The 13,845-nt window shown below is 35.4% G+C and overlaps 1 protein-coding gene across 2 annotated transcripts in view; it reads left to right on the forward strand.

The window, feature by feature from the left end:
* Positions 1 to 13,845, forward strand: part of FRS2 (fibroblast growth factor receptor substrate 2) — a 111,166-nt gene that overhangs the window by 45,017 nt on the left and 52,304 nt on the right. For both annotated transcript variants that reach the window (XM_047064926.1, XM_047064925.1), the window contains exons 2-3: positions 6,165 to 6,260; positions 7,751 to 7,793. The gene's annotated coding sequence lies outside the window, so the exon portion shown is untranslated. The remainder of the gene's footprint in view (positions 1 to 6,164; positions 6,261 to 7,750; positions 7,794 to 13,845) is intronic.

Here is a 13,845-nt window from a genome sequence, read left to right on the forward strand (position 1 = left end):
CCAATACATTGCTGAAAAATATTTAGAGCCCACCAGAACTACTGAAGAAAGGAGATGGTATTTTTCTCCTAACAGATAAGTAGGAATTTAGAAAAAAAATTGTAACTCTTCTTGGTTGACTTCTGTTTTTGAAATTATGGATTATCACCTAGAAAAGAAAAGGGCTGAAGTGAGTATTATAAAAAGTGTTTCCACTTTTGAGGAAGTTAGTGGAGTTGGGTGACAGTTCCTGGACACATACATGTGAGGACAGCATCTTCAAGAAGAGGATACCAAATACTGAGGTCTTTCAGTATTCAAGTAACTTAAGTCTCTGGAATAAATAGTACCGAAGGTAAGCCTGCTTTAATACCAAGACATAGTGAATATTTTATTGTGCATAGTATTAAAATTCCCCCAAAATGGGACACCTGGGTGCCTCAGTTGGTTGGGCATCCAACTTCGGCTTAGGTCGTGATCTCGCGATTTGTGAGTTCAAGGCCCACGTCGGGCTCTGTGCTGACAGCTCAGAGCCTGGAGCCTGCTTTGGATTCTGTGTCTCCCTCTCTCTCTGCCCCTCCCCCACTTTTGCTCTGTCTTTCAAAAATGAATAAATGTAAAATAAATATATAAATAAATAAAAAATAAAATAAAATTCCCAAAAAACAATAAAGCCACACACTCTATGATATTTAGATTTGTATAAATCTCCTTGTTATGTAAATCTCCTTGTTATGTATAATTTTGAAGACACAGAAGAAAATTAACTCTGAAAATATTTACCTTGATGTTCTACATAGAATCCCATGTTAAGGTATCATATTGTTTCTTACTAAGAAATACATTTTATATCATGGACAGCATGTGTGTAGCATGTTTGTATACAAAATGAAAGTTTTAAAAAATAACAGTAATTCATGCTGTGTGTGTGAGTGCCAGGGGAAAGGACAGAGAAAGAGGCTGACATTAACTGTAAGGAGACATTGTATTTATGATAAGGTTTTTAGAAATAATACTCTGTACGTGATGCACTTCCATTTTCTTAAAATATAAAACAAAATAGCAAATGCTGTAGGTGATGCCCCCAACATTGACCTCAAAACCCATTATCTTTATTTATAGTCTTTTTTTTTTTAATGTTTACTTAATGAGAGAGAGTGAGTGAGCAGTGGAGAGGCAGAGAGAGAAGGACACAGAGGATCTGAAGTGGGCTCCATGCTGACAGCAGCGAGCCTGATGTGGGGCTCAGACTCATAAACCTGAGGTCATAACCTGAGCCGAAGTCTGACGTTCAACTGACTTAGCCACCCAGGCACCCCTCTCTTTATAGTCTTAATGACAGGTCTGCACACAAAGTATTTTGTTGTTCAGAAACACTAAAATCCTAAGGTTTTTTTTTTTTTTTCTTTTTTTAAAAAATAAGGTTGTTATCAGTGCCCTGGGGGAGAGTGTATCCTTGCCTTTTCTTCCTTTCCCTTCATTGTTCCTATCAGTGCAATGAATTAAAATTGTGAGAGAGATAATTTTTAAGTGTTAATTTATGCTGAAAATTCTCAAGTCACAGTTAAGTATTTAGAAGACTAGCATATGTATTTAGGCCTTTGGAAACTTTAGATCATCAATCTGTTGAGTCTCTTCTCTGTAAAGGAGTACAGTGTTTAAATGGCATGTTTTTAATCAATGGGGATAATTTGTTTCAAGGAATTTTCACTTTCTCTAAATAACTGAGGACATTAGTGAAGCAAGGCTACCTTTCTTGGGTGATGTGTCCTGATAAGTAGTTGGCCTTTTCATTTTACAATAGGTATGTTACTTTTACTGTGTCCTAGGTAGTGGGTACACCTAATAATAAATTAACATTTCTGAGAGAAATAATTTTCTGATAGAAGACTCATTAAAAATCAGATTCTGTTCAATATAAAGAACTGAGGCCAATAAGGGTCATCCCATGGAGTCAGGAACTAAGGTGTTCCACATGAGAGAATTTTCTAGAAAAGGAAAATTAGAAATCATAACTAATAATTTTGTTGCAAATTTTAAGAAATTAATGGGATACTTTAATGTATATATTTGTATGTATCCATATAGCTATATCGTGCGAGAGAAATGTTTCAAACATCCCCAGAAGTACAGAAACTATGTGGAAAAACATTTATGTACTCAGTAAATCTTAATGTTTCTTCCTTGACTTCTCAGAGTGTATGGAACAGCCATCAGTGACTTAGAGGTGATACAGGTTAATCATTGTGAATGAATACTAATTAGTGACTGTCGTATGACTAATTTACTTTTACTCAGTTCCCTCAGACCTAAATGTAGCATATTTTTCTGATTCGTCTCTTAATGCCAGAGGTTTCTTATTAATGTATAACAGTGAACTTTCCCCTTTTGTCCTCTTACCTAAAGCAGCTTTGGGAGAATGGAACACATTTCTTAAATGAGCAGCCTGGATTTATTTACATGTCATTCCTATAGGACAGATGCGGTATTTGTGACTAATAGTTTTATTCTATTTTACTGCAGATTGCAGATTGTAATAGTGGAAAGAAAGATCTTGCATCCTGGACCTGTTTCTGGTTTGGACAAGTTGTTTAACTACTCTGGGTACTTTGTTAATACCTTTCCCATAGAGAAGTTGTGAGAATTAAGTGAGCTAATGTAAATATCTGGCACAGAAGTTGCTCAAGAAAGGTTACTTTAATATCACTGGCCTTCTTTCAAGTGGTTGAACTTGGTAAAGTCTGATTTCTAAATGAGTGGGGGTATTTCGGCACAAAAATACTCAGACTTGTCTTTACCTCCCTCCCTAAACAAAGCAGATTTTAACATTAAATTTCATCATCCAACTCTTAGAACCCTTGCAGATTTTTTTCTTGTACTCTTGGTTTATTCTTGTACCTAAGGTTTGATAGGCACATAACAAATGCTTTGTGAACATTAAACTAAGTGAAAAAGGATTGTTCAGATGAAAGGTATGTGGATAAGTCAGTTTTTGGGCAATTCTAGAGAACTCTTGCCAGAACTGGTATCTTTGTTTTGGTCTTCAGAGACTATTAAATGTGATCACTGAGTCATACTTGCTGTTTTCTCTGTCCCCTGGCTATATCTCTTAAGATTCTGAAGCTTGCCAGCCACAGGATGTTTAAAAGGCAGAGTAGGCTTTAGCCCAGGGGGAGTTTGTTTATTTAAAGAAAAATAATTAAGTTCAAACATCCCTACCGTGTCATAGCTAGTCTGGTCATGTTAGAGTTAGTTCTTTTGATTCTTTCTGGTGGTCACGGTGCCTAAAGATAACAAATTCGAAAGTAGTTTAAACTTTTGAAATTACTTGGAACTTTATAATGTAATCCCAAACAGAAGTCCCTAAAGGAGTGGGGGGAAAGGGCCATTTATTTTGCTAGTTGTTTTTTAATGAGAGTCATTTAATTCACATCATTTACTACTCCTTCCTAGAGTTATGGCACAGATGATTTTATTAAAAACAAAACCAAAAAAAGAAAAAAAAAACGCACTATGGTGGTTATATCTTTATTAATTCTTTGAAATTGGGACCATAAGAATCTTTTGAAAGGGACAGTATAGGAGCACTTGGGTGGCTCAGTTAGTTGTGTCCAACTTTCACTCAGGTCATGATCCCATGGTTCGTGGGTTTGAGCCCCACATCAGGCTCTGTGCTGACAGGTCAGAGCCTGGAGCCTGCTTTTGGATTCTGTCTCTCTCTCTCTCTCTCTCTCTCTCTCTCTCTGTCTCTCTCTGTCTCTCTGTCTCTCTCTCCCCTGCTTATGTTCTGTCTCTCTCTTTCAAAAATAAATATTTAAAAAATTAAAAAAACAAAAGGGACAATATAATCTTACAGATGTTTAGACACAAAAGATATGGTAATTGGTGATGTTCATATTTCAGATGATTATTATCTCCCGAACATTTCTCCTTGCATATTTTATGCCAGATAAGAAAATCAGAGACAGATATTTTGGCTTGCCTAGGGTACCAGGACCTGTCTCTTTGATGAGATAACTTGATAACTTGTAAAAACCAAGTCCTAGAGGAAGTAGAGGAGGTATAAGACCCGTATCTGCTTTTCTGGGCAGAGGGAAATGCAAGTCCTGAGGCCTTGAAGTGAGAATGTGCTTGAAGTGTTTAAGGAAAGGAAAGAGGCCAATGTGGTGAGAATGGAGTGAACAATGGGGAGAGTAGTAGGAGACGAGGTTAGAGAGATGTGGAAGGGATATTTCAAATCATGGTCCTTATGGCTGTTGTAGGGTTTTGGCTTTTAGGCTAGTAAGATGGACTCAATTAGAGGCTTTGAGCAGAATGATATGATCTGACTTTCTTTTGAAAATGACTAATCTGATTGACTTGTTGAGATGAGCAGAGGGGGAGACTGGGAGATCGAATAGGGAACTATTAGAGTAATGCAGATGAGAACTAAGGTGGCATGGACCATGGTGGTCAGATTGGAAGTGTTGAAAGTGGTAATATTATGGATGTCTTTTGAAACTGGAGCTCCTGGGATGAATACGTAATGGATAGTGATGAGTATTTCTGCACATAATGTTTGATTGACCCATTTTTAATGATGTTAAGATTAATCACTGGGTTCAAGTTTTGTCGACTGGATTTAGCCATTATGAGGTTTCCCATCAATCTTTTACCTAATGGTTTTAGCAGCTGTTGATCATTTTTTTTTATTAAATTTTTTAAATGTTTATTTATTTTTGAGAGAGAGAGAGAGAGCGCGTGCATGTGCATGCGCAGGGGTGGGGCAGAGAAAGAGGGAGACACAGAATCCAAAGCAGGCTCCAGGCTCTGAGCTGTCAGTGCAGAGCCCGATGCGGGGCTCAAACCCACAAACCGTGAGATCATGACCTGAGCCGAAGTTGGATGCTTAACCAACTGAGTTATCAAGGCGCCCCAAGAGCATACAAGTTTAAAAAAAAAGAATACCCCACCCGCAACATTTAGCAATCATTTGTCTAGCAGTTCCCTTTTAGGAGTTTTCCCCAAAGATTCCAAAAACAAAACTACAAATTCCTCGAAGGCTGGTAGCATCGATTGATTGATTGATTATTTTTGAGAGAGTGGGGGAGGGGCAGAGAGAGGGAGAGACAGAGGGATCTGAAGCAGGCTCCGTGCTCTCATTGCAGAGTCCAGTGCGGGGCTTGAACTCACAAACTGTGAGATCATGACCTGAGCCAAAGTCAGACGCTTAACTGAGTAAGCCACCCAGGCACCCCTCATGTCTTATCTTTTAATTATGGGCTTTGTTTACTGGGGGAAGAAACAATAATGATGATGTAGTTGGCATTGATATCAATGGTGTATATGTGGAGGGAATGGCATTTTGAGACTTTGCCGTTTTGAAATACTACCAGATTAAATATTTCATCAATTAAAGTTAAATCACTTGTCAGTTTATTCATTCTTTGAGTAAATATTTACTGAGCACTTACTGCATGGCAACCATTGCCTTAAGTGCTTAAAAGATATCTGTAAATAACACCAGTAAAAATTCTCTCTGGATCTTACTTTCTATGGATGTGAGGGGGAAATTGGGATGCCTGGGTGGCTCAGTCCATTGAGTGTCCCACTTCTGATTTCGGCTCAGGTCATGATCTAATGTTTCACGAAATTGAGCCCTGCATCAGGCTCTGCACTGACAGTGTGGGATGGAGACTGCTTAGGATTCTTTCTCTTATTCTCTCTTCCCCTTTGCTGCTCGTGCTTTCTCTCTCTCTCTCTCTCTAAATAAATAAATAAATAAACATTAAAAAAAAAGATGCAAGGGGAAATAGACAAACCTGTATAATTCATTTATTGTTTTCAAATGTGGGGTTTTAGAGTTCCTCTTCATCTTCCTTTTTCCCTTTTCTAGTCTGTAAATGGCATTCTTAGGGAGTTGCAAGACCCTGCTGGTGAGTGGAAGGCATTGAGGACTGAAGAATTATAGATCTTTATACTTAGTCTGTGTAACAGAAATGTATAATTCTGGTCCTGTGGGACGATAGCCTATATTCCATCCTTCTCACCTCATCGTCAGCCCTGTTAATGTTTTTTATTAGAAGGTTGCTCAAGAATTGTTTTGATAGTTCCCTCTTTTGTAGACTCTAAAATTTAGAAAATTGTCCTTAAAGATTTTGTGTTTTTGTTATAATGTGTTCTTAATGACTACATCTTTATTTCAGAAATGACCATTAAGAAGTAGATGCCCAGATGCAAAAGTGATGAAACAGTCAGTTTGTCATACAGTAAGATGCAGCTGTGGCTTTTCAACCAGATTAGTAAGTGTGGCGAAATTTTCTTTTTAAATTTATACTTATTTTATCTCCTTTGAAAAACATTCAATAAAAAGTATAGTGGACATTTTCTTAAGTGTTAACTTGTATTTCTGTTTTTACTTTGGATTGTAGTACAAATTATAGTGTATGACTCTAGAAAATGTATGTCTGTGCTGTACCTTTTTAAGAACCATAGAAGTAATATTATAAAATCATAGTGTTAGAGGAGACATGTGACAAAGAGTCACTATAATACCACTATCCAAATATAGCTACTCCTAAAATTCTTGGATATTTGTTTTCCTTACCAGTCTTTGTTCTATACATTTAAAAACAAACAAACAAACATTTTGCTCATAGTGTTATGAAGAGTGTGCTTCTTTTATATTTTAAAATTAAATTTGTGGGAGGGTAGGTGATGGGCATGGAAGAGGGCATCTTTTGGGATGAGCACTGGGTGTTGTATGGAAACCAAATTGACAATAAATTTCATATATTAAAAAAAGTACTCTTCAATGTGGTGTGTATATATATATATATATATATACACATACATACATATATACATACACATACATACATACATACATACATACATACATACAGTGGAGTATTACTCAGCAATCAAAAAGAATGAAATCTTGCCATTTGCAACTATGTGGATGGAACTAGAGGGTATCATGCTAAGCGAAATTAGTGAGTCAGAGAAAAAGACAAATATCATATGACTTCACTCATATGAGGACTTGAAGATACAAAACAGATGAACATAAAGGAAGGGAAGCAAAAAGAATATAAAACCAGGGAGGGGGACAAAACATAAGAGACTCTTAGATATGGAGAACAAACTGAGGGTTACTGGAGGGGTTGTGGGAGGGGGGATGGGCTAAATGGGTACGGGGCTTAAGGAATCTACTCCTGAAATCATTGCTGTACTACATGTAACTAACTTGGATGTAAATTTAAATAAATAAATAAATAATGTATTCTTCAGGACAGAGTTTCTTATTGGGGTAATGAAAATGTTCTGCTCTAATATGGTGGTGATGGTTACACAACTTTCTGAATATAGTATAAAAACCACTGAATTTTACACTTTAAAGAGGTGAATTTTGTGACCTATGGATTATACTTAAAAACTACCCTTCAGGTATCAAATCTTGGTGAGAGTAAAACCCAGTTGAGTACTGGTATTTTAGAATATGAAAATGTGCCAAGATATCATTGTGTACCTAGAAGAAATAATTTGATAATCAGTGGAATAGTGTTTTTGTAATAATAAAAAATAATAAAAATTATAACTTTTATAGATATTTTAATAAAATATTAAAGTACTTTTATTATTAGAGACTTATTATCTCTTAAGCTTTGGTAATATCAAGTGTCATAATATTCTGAATGTACTGTATTAGCATTTTGTTATCTTTTCATTTTTAAGGGACTTCCTTTTTTTGAAACTAACATTTCAACTTTTCTACCTGAAATTTTTTTAGGAACAGAATTGTATCTGTTTCTCTCAGAAGAGAATTCCACAAGGTAAGAAATTATTAATATAGTAATAAAACAAATATGGTCGAATACAGGCTTAATTGCTTTTGATTTTTTTAATCCTTTTCCCTATATTTATTTCATATCTTTTCTTGATTATTCCAAGATTATCACAAATTTGTTAGCTCCTTTTTTACTACCTCAGAATTTTGAAACAAGATGCATTTCATCTTATTTGAAGTTAAGATTAAAAGGACGTGATAAAAGTCATCACCTTTTGACACTCAAATACTGCTTTTCATGGCATCTTCCTAGCATTATTAAGGAACTCATTCCTAGCATTGTTAGGAGTGGGTTTGTCTATTTTAGGAAGAAAAGTTCTCTTTTTCCATTGGGGCCCATTTACCTTTTACCTAAATGACTCAGGGCAGTAGAGGATTCACAGAAGCTCTATTAGGGGCTGTTAAGTTAAAGGAGATTATTTAGCTGTGTTTCCACCTATGGAAATTATATAACTCCTGTATTTGGTTTAAAAAATGGAGTGCTTTCTACTGGGTAGATAAGAAAAGATTGAGTAGCATCTAGTATTAAAAAAAAAATCCTAAATGATCATCTTTACAATGGATTTTCAGTCATCATTTAGATTGTTATACTCTTTGGACTGCTGAAGGATGAAATGTCCAAGTGAGTATATATTGGTGTGCTCCTCTTGGTATGCCAAGAACTTAAAATCAGTTGCTTGGCCTTAAGAGATTACATCGTTTAAATTTTCTCAGGAACTCTTTGGTATAGGTAGTAGTGATCACTGCAGATTAATCTGACAACTGGAAAATGCTTATAAAGTGAATTATTCAGATGAATAACTTTCTCATTTATTCTCCTTTTTCAATGTAATGTGTGCTGAGGGAAACATGCACCCTCAAACACATCTTTCCCACAGATTTAATTAGGTCAGTTTTTATCCTGAAAACTGAAAACAGAGGGTTAAAATAAAGGGACCCACTGGCTGAAGAGGAGGGACGGGGAGCAATGCATCAATAGTTTTCACGTACAAGTGTCTTGTATAGCTTTCCCCCTGTGTTTTTCTTCTACTTCTAGAGGCTTCAGGGAGTCCTGGAACCTGTGTGTAGCACTATCTGATCCTTTAGGGCACTACTCAAAGACAGTACTGCAGGAGAAATCCAGATCCCCATTTTCCTGGACCATCATGCTTAAAGCGAAAACAGAAATTTCACAAGATTTAATCTTAGTGAACTTGATCTGTTACATCTTTGTCCCTGTTCTTTTGGAAAATGAAATTTGAATCTTCGACATTAATACAATGTATGATGTGTAATATGTTGTATGACACATAATACAGCGTATGACAGTGATGGATCATAGTATCTGGTACCCATAGGGCTCCCCTGTAAGTGCTCCATAAATGTTTATTTTTATAAATGCCCAGATGCTGTTGTAACTTTATTTTAGAGTAGAAAATAATCAAAACATGATTATTCATATTTATGTAGTATCATCTTCCTACACAAAGGTTAAAAGGACAATGACAACTTTAGAAAAACTGTTGTTAATTGTGCACTAACGAATGGTTGAAATGATAAATTTTATGTTACATATACTTTACCACAGTTTAAAAAATTGTTTAAATTTTTGAGCAACTGGTTTATTATGAAAGAGGATAGCTATGTTTGAGGTATTGAGTTGATGATTATTCCTCAGTTTGTGTCATACCCATCCTCATTGGTTCATTAAAGGACTATTTTTCTGTTTTCCTTTGTAACTAGTTCCCATACATACTCAGGTGTCTCTTTAGATCATATAACTCTTTCACCTTTTACCAGTCCTCATATAAGTGACTTTTTAACATGTTTCATATCTATCCTTTTATGTCTTAGGAAAGGTTTTATTATTTTGTGTATTTTAATTATATGGTAGGTCTTAGTCCAATTCTTGTAGTCCCCTTCGCCCACCTCACTCTTCTGTTTTTCTGAGATCTGGCCATGTTGTTGAATGTTCGTCTAATTTGTTTTGTCCAACTGGTACGTTGTATTTTAGGTTGTTTATTAAAATGAAACTGTTACATGTAAAATTCCTTAAATGTATAAGGAATGTTACAATGAGCATTAGGAAAAGGCCAGTTTGTGTTCACTTTTTAAATATTAGAATTGAATTTAAAGATTGTGAATTAGATGAGATGGAAGATTAGAGGAAATATAAACATCTGTTTCAGAGGCTGAGAATCTGTTAGAACAGTGAAAGGAAAAAATTGTGGGACCTAACAAAAACATCTATTTTTCTTCTAGAAACATTGTGTTAAAATGCTCAGGTCTCAGTGTTAGCCCACAAAAGCTTAACAGTTGAAAGATAACCAGTAATATTTTGGAACCTCCTTATTACTGATTACCTATTAATTTCTACATATTATATTTGAACATTATCTTACTTTGTTTTTAATTTCTTTGAAGCATAACCATGTTTTCTGAATCCACATCACTGAATCTAACACAGAAAAAAACAGTACAAATGCAGCTTTCTAAATTTGGGATGCAGAAACACAGTTTCATCTAGAGTAGCATATTATTAGCAGAAGCAACTTCTGTTGGATCCCCTAACTATAAACTGTCAGAGTGGGAACTTGAGAAGCTCCAAGTCCAAGGTAATGGTATGCCTTGCAGTAATGAAGAGGAAAGAGAGAGGAACACTCCTATGAGAGGATGGGGTGATCCCTGACTTTAGAAGAAGGGCAATGACAGCTGTGATCAGATCAGGGAATGGCTTCCATCACAGAAAAGAAGCTAAAGGTACCTTGTGGGGAGAAGTTTGTGTGGGAGGAGGATCTTAGGGGCACTTAGTTCTGGGGGCTAGGAGAAAATGTGCTACTAATTCAGTCATGAAATGGAAAAAAGGGTAAAGGAATTCATGTTTGCTAAAAGTGAAGTCAATGTTGAGGCTTTTTGAAAGAAGTAGTTATTTATATGTCAACACTTAAGTATTTATACAAGTTCTGGTGGGAAAACCAGTAACTCTTTTTTTGTTGTTGTTGTTAAGTTTTTATTTATTTATTTTGAGAGAGAGAGCAGTGAAGAGGCAGAGGGAGAGGGAGAGGGAGAGACAACTGAGCCACTCAGGCACCCCAACCAGCAACTCTTGAAGTTAATATTGAGTTGGTATCCCATACATTGTTGAACACTGTTTTTAAAAGTAACAGTTCAGAGAATTATACATCAGATAACATAATCTCTTTCTCTAGTTTCATTCGTTTTTGAGTATTTTATATGGCATAGTAATTTCATTAGTCTCACTTTGTTATATTAAGAGATGGCCTAAGTAAAACAGATAGTGTAGTATTCTCATTTTACAAATGATGCAACCAGAAGTGGACTTAGCTTTAGGTTCCCTATCAACTGATATTTTGCTCTAAATGGAAGATGTAATTACTAGTTTTAAATTAAAAGAAATTTTTCTAACCTGGAAGAACCTCATAGCCTAAAAAGTTTTAAAAAACACACACATATACAAACAAAAATATAGCCAGAGAGTAATTGATTGATTTAACCTTCAGGTTCACTAAAGCAGCACTTAACAAATTAACTTGGATTTTGTTGGCTACTGTTATGTGGAACATTATTTCAGAAATATTTCCAATTTAGAACAAATACTATACATTTAGATATTTTTAAGTTTTGAACATGGCTGTTTACTTTGGTAAACAGACACTTTGGTGTCTAATTTTGATGGATAGGAGATTAGAATCCTCAATTTGTGGGAATGGAACAAGGAATTTGATCTCACATATTTCAGTACATAGTAATTCCCTCCCCCCAAGTCATTTGTAGTATGAAAATCAAGAAAACTGTGTTATAAACCTGTGTCTTTTATCCTGAGTGACTTAATTTGGTTCAGGCTAGCTTTAGTGGTATAAGTACAGATCAGGTTTGGTTTTGAATAGTCCAGTTTTATCCTAGGGCGTTCTAGGTCTGCAGTGTTTTTGGATATGCTAACCATTTGGTTTCAATACCTAGCTGACATTTGATCCTGTGGAAAGATTGTGAGAGATTTCACATGTAGGTGGTGGGATGAAGGAACACAGATTGACTCATAGTCTACTGAGTAGACTGGAGTTATAGGACTTTGAAGTTTAGCAGTGTTTTTGTTACTCAGAAATAAACTCTGATTTATTATTGTATATTAAGACTTCAAATGTAATTTAAGTAAATTTCAACTTTAGAAAATGTGGATAGCTTTATCATTTTTATAAAAGAATATAGTTATTTCAGATACTCTTTGTTTCACGTTAAACTCTTTAGAATTCCATATGAGCTGCCTTTTTTTTAGCCACTTGCTTTCAGATTAAAAACAAAACAAAACAAAACAAAACCAAAAAACCAAAAACTCAGAATAGGTTGAAACTTGACACAAATTGCTGCCACAGAACAAAAGTGCTGATCGAGTTAAATCAACCCCTGTAATGTGTATTGAAAAGAAAACCTCTCCTCTCTCCGCCAGTTTGAAGAACAAGCGTTTTTCCTGCCAAGAAGGGCTGACTTTAAATGGACCAGCTGTCCATATTAGGAGCACTGGGTTGCTAAGGTGACCATGGCTGTTTGGAGAAGAATGCAGCTGAGAGGGCAAGTTCTTGATGTGTGAGCTGAGGGAAGGAATGTGGTGTGATTGTGCATCATTCCTCCTAATCACATGCTCACAAAATGCTGTGTGGGCAGCATGTAGAAACTACAAATCTGAGTGCTAGAGCTTGTGTGTGGTTAAAATCATTTTGTTTTCATGTGAGCAAGAGGCTCACAGTTTAGATGGAAAACGTCCACTTTGTATACATGTGTGTGTTTTGGGTGAAGGGGAGGGTGTTTTGATGGTGGATGAAATGGGAATGAATTTATTTTGCATGATGGACACACACTTCCGTATTGTAAAGCAAAAATTATCCTAGGATAAATGTTCCTTCCAATTCATCCTTTCAGTCATATATACAGTGTTAATAGTTCCCCAAGTGAAAGATGTGTCCTTGTAATTGTAATAATTGTACTTATATAATATTAAGTAATTGTACTTATATTTTGGGCACTTTTAATTTCAGAATTATTTGAAAGTCCCAAGAATATGTTGTCTGTTTGGTCCATTTCTCCCCTCCCCCCTTTTTAAAATATAGTCTTACTCTTCCAAAGGGAGATTTTATCTTAATATATTGTGTTTCTTCCCTGAAGCATCCAAAGATAGGTTCTGGTATTTGGTAAAAAGTACGATTCAAGGGGCAGTGGGAAGTGTCAAACTAACAAGCCCACTTACCTGGAACACTTTTTAGATTTTACCATGGACATCATTGCTAATATTTGAAATGAGATATAGCCACATATATTGATATAAACACCTACTGAATGCACCATGAAGTTTTTTGTTTTTTTGTTTTAATCCTTGTTAACAAATCCTGACAATAACACGTTGGTCTTTAATGCAGATATAAATATGTAATATCTTTAAGATGTGAAGTCATTGGACATTGGCAGCTCTGTATTACATTAGCATCATATTCTTAATCAGATAGTCTACTTGCTTTGACATGGTTGCTGTTTAATTGATTTATTTATAAAATATGGAGGGAAATTAAAAGATTAAAATAATTTGAGTATTGAATTCAGTTGGTTATTCTCATGGTATACCTTGATAACTTTTGATGACATTCTCTCAACTAAGTGCTTTATGGTTTTCACATTTAATCCTCAAATCTCCTAGTAACTGATTTTTTTGAGAGATATGGGACATGAATTCGCTTTTTTCATACGGATAATAGGTTATCTCAATGCTATTTATTGAAATAGTTCTTCTTTTCTTCCCTGATATGTGAAATTTCCTGTCTCACAAATCAAGTTTTCGTATGTGGGTAGTTTTATTTCTGTACTCTCTCTTCTGTACCCTTGGTCTTTTTGTCTACCCCTGAGTTATTACTGTACTGTCATAGCTACCTCAGATACTCAAATTTTTGTTTCTTGCCTTGTTCATGACTTCAAAAGGAATGCTTTCAAATTTCACCATTTAACATGATAACTTGTAAATTTTTTTTAAAGATGGTCTTTGCCAAATTAAAGAA

The sequence above is a fragment of the Lynx rufus genome, unplaced genomic scaffold (assembly GCF_022079265.1).
Source record: "Lynx rufus isolate CCGP_SWC_20201006 ecotype Redwood Valley unplaced genomic scaffold, mLynRuf1.p SCAF_7, whole genome shotgun sequence".
Taxonomy (NCBI): Eukaryota; Metazoa; Chordata; class Mammalia; order Carnivora; family Felidae; genus Lynx; species Lynx rufus.